This window comes from Salvelinus sp. IW2-2015, unplaced genomic scaffold, assembly GCF_002910315.2.
Source record: "Salvelinus sp. IW2-2015 unplaced genomic scaffold, ASM291031v2 Un_scaffold4098, whole genome shotgun sequence".
Classification (NCBI taxonomy): domain Eukaryota; kingdom Metazoa; phylum Chordata; class Actinopteri; order Salmoniformes; family Salmonidae; genus Salvelinus; species Salvelinus sp. IW2-2015.
In genome coordinates this window covers 89496-99628 of record NW_019945370.1, presented here as the reverse complement: position 1 = coordinate 99628, position 10133 = coordinate 89496, and the positions used below count along the sequence as shown (strand labels likewise).

General features: G+C 47.6%; 1 pseudogene; it reads left to right on the top strand.

The window, feature by feature from the left end:
* The window catches only part of LOC112076871 (uncharacterized), an 11509-nt pseudogene extending 3884 nt beyond the window's left edge, over positions 1 to 7625 (top strand).
* Positions 7626 to 10133: the final 2508 nt, after the last annotated feature.

Sequence of the window (10133 nt, the reverse complement as noted above, 5' to 3'; positions counted from 1 at the left end):
AAGAGAGAGATAACAAGCATCAGTTTCCAGGGGATTCTGTTTCATCGTGAATAACAGCATCAGTTTCCAGGGGATCTGTTCCTCTGTGAATATACAGGCATCAGTTTTCCAGGGGAATTCTGTTCCATCGGTGATAACAGCATCAGTTTCCAGGGGGAATCTGTTCCCATCGTGAATAACAGCCATCAGTTTCAGGGGGATTCTGTTCCATCGGTGAATAAAGCATCAGTTTTCGCAGGAGGATTCTGTTTCCATGGTGACTAACAGCATCAGTTCCAGGAGGATTCTTTCTGTTTTCCATCGGTGAATAACAGCATCAAGTTTCCAGGAGGAATTTGTTCCAATAGTGAATAACAGCTCAGGTTTTCCAGGAGGATTCTGTTCCATCAGTGAATAACAGCATCAGTTTCCAGGTGGTTTTGTTACATCGGTGAACTAACCAGCATCAAGTTTCCAGGAGGATTCTGTTCCCAAATCGGTGAATAACAGCATCAGTTTCCAGGGGGATTCTGTTCATCAGTGAATAACAGCATCAGTTTCCAGGAGGATTCTGTTCCACTCGGTGGATATACAGCATTCAGTTTCCAGAAGGATTCTGTTCCATCGGTGAATACACAGATCAGTTTCCAGGGGATTCTGTTCCATCAGTGAATTAACAGCATCAGTTTCCAGGGGGATTCTGTTCCTCTGTGAATTAACAGCATCAGTTTTCCAAGGGAGATTCTGTTCCATCGGTGAAATAACAGCATCCGTTTCAGGGAGATTCTGTTCGCACGGTGGAAATAAGCAGCATCCGTTTCCAGGGGGATTCTTTCATCGGTGAATAACAGCAATCAGTTTCCAGGGGGGATTCGTTCCATCGGTGAATACAGCCATAGTTTCCAGGGGCTTCTGTCCATCGTGGAATAACAGCATCAGTTTCCAAGGAGGATTCTGTTCCCATCGGTGAATAACAAGCATCAGTTTCCAGGAGGTTTTCTGTTCATCAGTGAATAACAGCATCAGTTTCCGGGATTCTGTTTCTCTCTGACATTTTGATCTGCCACAGTTTTTATTTATCGCTTGAATTTTTAATCAGACCAAAGTGTGTGAGATGTTTTGTGTCTGTCTGTCTGTTCTGTTCTGTCTGTCTGTCTGTCTGTCTGTGAGGTGTGTGTCCAGGAAGACTTAGCTGTGTGTGTTCTGTCTTTCTGTTTGTGGGTGTGTCTGTCTGTCAGTCCTGTCTTTCTGTTGTGAGGTGTGTCCGTCTGTCTGTTTTTGAGGTGTGGTGTGTGTGTCTGTCTTGTCTTTGAGGTCTGTCTGTCTGTCTGTCGTTCTGTCGTGAGGTCTGTCTGTTCTGTCTGTGAGGGTGTGTGCGTCCTGTCTCTTGTCTTGTCTTGTCGTGTCCTGTGAGGTGTGTGTGTTGTGTGTGTGTGTGTGTGTTCTGTCTCTTTTCCTGGTCTGTGTATTGTTGTGGTGTGTGTGTGTGTCTGTCAGTCGTCTGTTAAGTTTCACAGGCTATACAACCAGGAATCAACTATTTTTATTTGAATTACAGGCGTCCTTTGGGAAGTCCAACTTAGTTTAAAGTCAGGAACTCAAGTCGTTTGTGTGTGTCTGAGAACAGTGACAGGAACAGAGGCAGCTTGTTGAACTAATAAGCCCAGCTATATGTGTCTTACCATTCCCTCTCTCCTCCTGAAGAGGACGGCTGAGCGGAAACACCGAGAGCGAGGGGCAATAAGGGAGAAGAGTGAGCTGACGGCAGCAGGCCTCTCGCCCTCCCGTCTGACTCCTTCTCTTCTCTCTCCTCTTCTTTCCCTCTGAGGGTTGTCTTATGATGAATGGGGGCTGTCTGAACAACCCTCACCAAATTAGACGAGAGGGGGGGAGCGAGAGGGGGGGGAGAGAAGAGAGAGAGAGAGAGAGGGGGGAAGGGAAGGGGGAAGAGAGAAAGATGAAAGTGAAGAGAGGATGTGAGAAAAAGAGGTTAGACAATGCTGTCTGTTGTTGGGTTTACAGTAAAGCTCAGGAGGACTGTAAAATAAAAGGTATATTAGAATGCTGTTTGTGTCAGTAAAGCTCGTGTGTGTTTTTAGCCGGTCCGTGATGCTAGAATGCTGTGTTTTTACAGTAAAAGCTCTGGTGTGTTTCAGCTGGTCGTGATGCTAGAAATCGCTGTGTTTACAGTAAAGCTCTGTGTGTTTCAAGCCTGGCGTGATGCAGATTCTGTGTTTCCAGTAAAGCTCTGTGTGGTTTCAGCTGGTCCGTGATGCAGAATGCTGTGTTTACAGTAAGCTCTGTGTTTTCAGCCTGGTGATGCTAGAATGCCCTGTTGTTTACAGTAAGTCTGTGTGTTTCAGCTGGTCGTGATGCTAGAATGCTGGTCTGTTTACAGTAAAGCTCTGTGTGTGTTCAGCCTGGTCGTGATGCTAGAATGCTGTGTTTACAGTAAAGCTCTGTGTGTTTAGCCTGGTCGTGATGCTAGAATGCTGGTTTACAGTAAAGCCTCTGTGTGGTTTTCAGCCTGGTGTGATCGCTAAGGGTGCTGCCTCTGGCTCTGTTCACCGCTCCGTCTCCACTCCACCACTGATGTCACTACCCATAGGGCTGTGGCCTGCAAAGGCCATCACTTTCAGCTGGACAAAGCCATCGAGAGGTAACCCCCACTTCCTACTTTAATTCTCTCTTTTTATTTCTCTCTTTTTCTCGTCTCTTCTCCTCTCCCTACCCTAACTCTCTGCTCGGGTAATTATCCTAGCTCTCTTCTCTCTTCCTCTCCTAATATAGTCCATTTCTCTCTCTCTCTCGCTCCTCTAATTAGTCCTATTTCTCTCTCTCTCTCTCCTTATTAGGCTATTCTCTCTCTCTCTCCTTAATTAGTCCCTACTCTCTCTCTCTCTCCTTAATTAGTCCTACTCTGTCTCTCTCTCTCCTCTCCTTAATTAGTCTACTCTCTCTCTCCTTCCTTAATTAGTCCTACTCTCCTCTCCTCTTCCTTAATTATCCTACTCTCTCTCTCCTCTCCTTCAATTAGTCCTACTCTCTCTCTCTCTCTTCTCTCTCTTCCTAATTCGTCTATACTCTCTCGCTCGTCCTTAATTAGTCCTAACTCTTTCTCTCTCTCTTTTTAATTAGTCCTACTCTCTCTCTATCCTCCTCTCTCTCTCCTTAGTTAGTGCCTTTATTCCTCTCTCTCTCTCTTAGTAGTCTATTTCCTCTCTCTCTCCTTAATTAGTCCACTTCGTCCTTAATTAGTCCTATTCTCTCGCTCCTTAACTTAGTCCTATTCTCTCTCCCTTAATTAGTCCTATGTCTCTGTCCTCCTTAATTAGTCCTCCATCCTTTGTTTCTCCTTACCTCTCATCCTTTAATGTAGATAACAGAAAACTCTCTCCCTCCCTTCTCTCGTCCAGTGTTGACACCCAGCGAGATGGTTTTAATATTCATCTATGACATGACAACTCCACTATGGGAACTTTGGACTATGAGCTCGTGTCAAGATCTCGACCTTCTCAAGGTAATACACCGCCTGTGTCCTCAAATGATCCTCGTCAATGACTCCCTGTAAATGACACTGTCAAATGAACTGTCAAATGACTCCTGCAAAATGACTCCCTGTCAAATGACTCCCTGTCAATGACTCCTGGCCAAATGACTCCGCTGTCAAATGTACTCCCTGTGTCTCAAATGACTCCCTGTGTCCACATGACTCCCTGTCAATGACTCCCTGTGTCCAATACTCTCTGGTGGGTCCAAATTGTCCTAAATGACTCCCTCTCAATGACTCCCCTTTGTGTCCCATATGACTCCTGTGTCCCAATGACTCCTCTCAAATGACTCTCTGTGTCCCAATGACTCCCTGGGACTCTGTCAACATGACTCCCTGTATCCGCAAATGAACTCCCTCGTCAATGAAACCTCCACCTGTGTCTCAAATGAACTCCCTGTCAAAACTCCCTATCAAACTGGACTCCTGTGTCCAAATGACTCCCTGTGTCCCAAATGCCTCCTGCTGTTCCCCAAATGACACCCTGTCAAATCGACTCCCTGTGTCCCAATGAACTCCCTGTCAACATGACTTCCCTGTGTCCCAAATGATCCCTGTGTCGCCACATATCCCAAATGACTCCCTTTGTCCCAAATGTCCCAAATGACTCCCTGTGTCGCCAAATGGACTCCTGTGTCCCAAAATGATACCTGTTGGTCCAAATGATCCTGGCTGTCCCAAATGACTCCCTGTGTCCAAATGACTCCCTGTTGTCCAAATGACAACATTTCCATTTGTATTTTTCAAAATGCGCCGAATACAAACAGGGGTGTAGACTTCAACCTGTGAATGCTGACTCACAGGGACACTTGGGGGACGATGTCCTTCGATGTATCAGACCTTATATAGTAACATTTATAAGAGGCGACACGGTTCATAGTAGTGCACTAATAAGTGAACTACTAGTGACCAGAGCCCTATTCCCTATATAGTGCACTACTAGAGACCAGAGCATATTCCCTATAATAGTGAACCTTACTAGTGACGTAGAGCCTATTTCCTATATAGTGCACTACTTAGACCAGAGCCCTATTTCCCCTATATAAGTGCACTACTAGTGACCAGAGCCCTATTCCCTATATAGTGAACTACTAGTGACCAGAGCCCTATCCTAATAGTAGTGAACTAATAGTGACCAGAGCCTAGGAATAGGGCTCTTGTCACTAGTAGTGCACTATATAGTGAATAGGGCCTCTGGTATAAGTAGTGCACTATATAGGGAATAGGGCCCTGGTCACTGTAGTTCACTATATAGGGAATAGGGCTCTGTCACTAGTAGTTCACTTATAGGGAATAGGGCTCTGGTCACTAGTAGTTCACTATATAGGGAATAGGGCTCTGGTCACTAGTAGTCAACTATATAGGGAATAGGGCTCTGGTTCACTAGTAGTTGCCTATATATGGGAATAGGGCTCTGGTCACTAAGTAGTTCACTATATAGGGATAGGCTCTAGTCACTAGTAGTTCTATATAGGAATAGGGCTCTGGTCACTAGTAGTGCACTATATAGGGAATAGGGCTCTCTGGTCACTAGTAGTGCACTATATAGGATAGGGTCTGGTCTAAAGTAGTCACTATTATAGGAATAGGGCTCTGTCACTAGTAGTTCACTATATAGGGAATAGGGCTCTGGTCATCTAGTAGTCACTATATAGGGAATGGGCTCTGGTCTATAGTAGTTCACTATATGGAATAGGGCTCTGGTCCTAGTAGTGCACTATATAGGGAATAGGGCTCTGGTCTAGTAGTATCCAGTATATAGGGAATAGGGCTCTGCCGTCTAAAGGTAGTGTCCCTATATAGGGAATAGGGCTCTGGTCTATAGTAGTTACTATATAGGGAATAGGGTGGTATTTAAAGTTCTCAATTGATACTTCTCCCTTCTCTGTTTATATCCCTCTTCATCATCTCCTCTCTTCATCTCTCTTCCTCTTCATCATCTCTCTCTCTCTCTCTCCTCTCTTCCTCTTCATCATCTCCTCCTGTCCCCTGTGGTCTTTTTCTCTCTTTTTTTCCATTACTCGTTACCTGTGTGTGTTGTGGTGTGTGTGTGTGTGTCCTAGGGTGCGTTCCCAGCGTCTGAAGTGTGTGTTCATCGTGTCGTCTCTCTCTGGTTCAGAGCTCCCTTCGCCGTCCTCAGACCTCTTCGACGCGAGAAGTAAGAGAGAGGGTACGACCGTGTGTGTGTAAAGTCTCTCTCTCTCTCTCCAGGTGTGTGTGGGTGTGTAACTCTCCATCCCTCCCCAGTTGTGTGTGTGTGTAACAGTCTCTCTCTCCCTCCCAGGTGTGTGTGTGTGTGTGTGTAACAGTCTCTCTCTCTCCCTCCCCAGGTGTGTGTGTGTGTAACAGTCTCTCTCTCTCCCCCCAGTTGTGGTGTGTGTGTAACAGTTCCTCTCTCTCCCCCAGGTGTGTGTGTGTGTAACAGTCTCTCCTCCCTCCCCAGGTGTGTGTGTGTGTAACAGTCTCTCCTCTCCCCAGGTGTGTGTGTGTGTGTGTGTGTAACAGTCTCCCTCCCCAGGTGTGTGTGGTGTGTAACAGTCTCCTCTCCTCCCAGGTGTGTGGTGTGTGTGTGTAACAGTCTCTCTCTCTCCCCGGTGTGTGTGGTGTGGTGTGTAACAGTCTCTCCTCTCTCCCTCCCAGGTGTGTGTGTGTGTAACAGTCTCTCTCCCTCCCTCCCCAGGTGTGTGTGTGTGTAACAGTCTCTCCTCCCTCCCCAGGTGTGTGTGGTGTGTGTAACAGTCTCTCTCCCAGGTGTGGTGTGTGTGTGTGTAACAGTCTCCTCCCCAGGTGTGGTGTGTGTGTAACAGTCTTCCTCCTCCCCAGGTGTGTGTGTGTGTGTGTTGTGGTGTGTGTGTGTGTGTTGTGTGTGTGTGTGTGTGTGTGTGTGTGTTGTGTGGTGGGTTTTGGTTGTGTGTGGGTTTTAAACCAGTCTTTCCCCCTCCCCAGGTGTGTGTGTGTGTTTTTCACGCGATTGTAAAGTCTCTCCCTCCCTCCCCAGTGGTGTACAAGTGAAGGCCACCACGAGCTGTCCAATTACATCCCAGTCTCGTCTCTACCTGAGCACCTGTACGGAACCTGCCAGTACAGCCACGTTGCCTGGATACAGTCCTGCGTCAACACSCACACCGCCCCRGGCGACGCGCACGCACACCCGCACGACACACACGACTGCGTGGGCAGCCTGTTGCTCTCCTACAGCCTGGAGCCTCACAACGCTAACGCCGCCGCTACGTTAGCCGCTACGCAAACCTCCATAGGCTCCCACTCAGATTCKCCGTTGCCGTTAGCCTCCGAGCTAGCGTTAGCGGCTACGGCTAACTCCAACTGCTACGACGATAGTAATGCTAACCCACACGTCCGCTGCGGYACGGTGAACGGCAGGACTCGAGGTCAGGGCAGCCCCCGGCGCTCTGGTCCACAGAGGAACCACCAACACTGGAACGGCTCTGCTGGTAGCTGCGGGGTCGGCTCTGGGTTCGGGGTTAATAACGTTGTCGGGGCGGCGGTGGCGTCCGGGGTTGTTAGCGGCGTGAACGGTCGTCAGCCACCGCCCCAGTCGGACACGCCCCCGGACACACCCCTCCACCACAAAGTAGTAGGAATTCCGATGAGTGACGGGTCAGAAACCCTCGACGACGGAACAACGAACGAGGAAGAGGACGGAAATGAGGATGAGGATGAGGTAGAAGGGGTTCCTCCTCTCCCCCAGAAGTCTCTCCCGCGYCACCCTCACCTCCCGCCGTCCCAGTGTCCCTCACTCTCGTCGTCGTGCGGCGCGTCGCAGCCGGACGAGGACCCCGGCGAGGACCCTTGTCCCCAGGAAGAGGTGTCCGTACACATGCCTGACGGGGTAGGGATGAACGTGTTGGAGCTGGTGGAGCACGTCAAGAAGAGGAAGAAGAAGGGAATCTACCAGGAGTACGAAGAGATACGCAAGGAGACTCCTACTGGTAGCTTTGACTACAGCAAGTTAGTCTTTCTCTGTCTCTCTCTCTCCCCCAACAACAGAGATAATATGTTCCCAAACAACAGAGATAATATGTTTCTCACCCTGAGTAGCGATTTTAAGCGTTGCTCCTCTTGTAGCCGTCCATAGACTAGCATTGATGTAGTCTGACGTCTTGGACGCACACAACACACGACGACACACACACACACACACCACACACATTAGTTTTCAAGTCAGAAAATGCTCAGTGCATCCTGTTCCATTGATATCCTTGAGATGTTTCTACAACTTGATTGGAGTCACCTGTGGTAAATTCAATTGATTGACATGATTTGGAAAGGCACACACCTGTCTATATAAAGTCCCACAGTGACAGAGCAAAAACCAAGCATGAGGCTAGGAATTGTCCGTAGAGCTCCAGACAGGATTGTGTCGAGGCACAGATCTGGGGAGGGTACCAACATTTCTGCAGCTTGAAGGTCTCCAAGAACACAGTGCCTCCATCATTCTTGAATGAAGAAGTTTGGAACCACCAAGACTCTTCCTAAGCTGGCCGCCCGGCCAAACTGACCAATGGGGGAAAGGGCCTTGGTCAGGGAGGTGACCAAGAACCCGATGGTCACTCTGACAGAGTTTCAGAGTTCCTCTGTGGAATGGAGGAGAACCTTCCAGAAGGACAACCATCTCTGGAGCACTCCACCAATCAGGCCTTTATGGTAGAGTGGCAGACGGAAGCCACTCCTCAGTAAACGGCACATGACTGCCCCTTGGAGTTTCAAAGCACCTAAAGGACTCTCGACCATGAGAAACAAAGATTCTCTGGTTGATGAAACCAAGATTAAACTCTTTAGCCTGAATGCAAGCGTCATGTCTGGAGGAAACCTGGACCATCCCACGGTGAAGCATGGTGGGTGGCAGCATATGCTGTGGGGATGTTGTTCAGCGGCAGGACTGGGAGACTAGTCAGGGTCGAGGGAAAGATGAACGGAGCAAAGTACAGAGAGATCCTGATGAAAACCTGCTCCAGAGCGCTCAGGACCTCAGACTGGGGTGAAGGTTCACCTTCCAACAGGACAACGACCCTAAGCACACAGCAAGACAATGCAGGAGTGGCTTCGGGACAAGTCTCTGAATGTCCTGAGTGGCCGCCAGAGCCCGGACTTGAACCCGATCCAACATCTCTGGAGAGACCTGAAAATAGCTGTGCAGCGACGCTCCCCATCCAACCTTGACAGAGCTTGAGAGGATCTGCAGAGAAGAACGGAGAAACTCCCCAAATACAGGGTGCCAATCTTGTAGCGTCATACCCAAGAAGACGGGGTGGCAGTAGCCTAGTGGTTAGAGCATTGGGCCATAACGAAAGGTTGCTAGATCGAATCCCCGAGCTGACAAGGTAAAAATCTGTCATTCTGCCCCTGAACAAGGCAGTGTTTCCTAGGCCATCATTGTAAATAAGAATTTGTTCTTAACTGACTGCCTAGTAAATAAAGGTTAAATTAAAACTGAGGCTGAAATCGCTGCAAAGGTGTTTCAACAAAGTACTAAGTAAAAAGGGTCTGAATACTTATGTAAATGTGATATTTCAGTTATTTTATTTGCCAAAATGTCTAAAAACAGTTTTTGCTTGTATTACTGTGATTTTATGGGATTGATGTCATTATGGGGTATTGTGATGTATATGGGTATGTGTAGATGATGTGGGGGGGAGAACAATTTAATCCATTTAGAATGAGGCTGTAACGTAACAAAATGTTGAAAAAGTCAAGGGGTCTGAATACTTCGAATACACCGTACATTATGGATCAACTGTTAGGATTAAATATACATCAACAACGTCAATCAAATGTATTATAAATCCCTTTTTACATCAACATAATGAAACCAAAACTGAGTTGAACTTGAATGTTATTTTATACTCCCTAATTTTGAATATTGAATAAGGCTGTACGTAAACGTAACAAAATGTGGAAAAAGTCCAAGGTCTGAATACTTTCCACAAGCAGTGTAGCATAGAGGGGGCGACTCTCCTCCTCCAACACTACATAGGGAATAACACAGCATTTGGACAATGCTGGAAAAATTTGATTTAGATATAAATATTATCCATCCTGAAACATACCTCGTCCTATCATCACAGAGCTGGCAGAGTCTGACACGTGATTGGTCCAGACAGAGGACATCACTGTACCTGTTCTTGATCTGATTGGACAGCTTCCTACACAGAGAGCAGAGAGGGAAGGAAGGAAGTGAAAAGAAGGGAGAGAGGAGAGACATTAGACTATCAACTGCCATTAAAGAGAGAGAGAGAGAAAGAGAGAGAGGAGACAGAGAGAGAGACAGAGACAGAGACAGAGACAGAGAGAGAGAGAGAGAGAGAGAGAGAGACAGGAGAGAGAGACAGAGAGAGAGAGACAGAGAGACAGAGAGAGAGACAGAGAGAGAGAGAGAGAGAGACAAACAGAGACAGAGACAAACAGAGACGAGACAGAGAGAGAGAGAGAGACAGACAGACAGACAGGACAGACAGACAGAACAGACAGACAGACAGACAGACAGAGACAGAGAAAGAGAGAGAGACAGAGAGAAGAGACAGAGACGAGAGAGAGACAGACAGAAGACAGAAAGAGACAGAGACAGAAAGAGAGAGAGACAGAT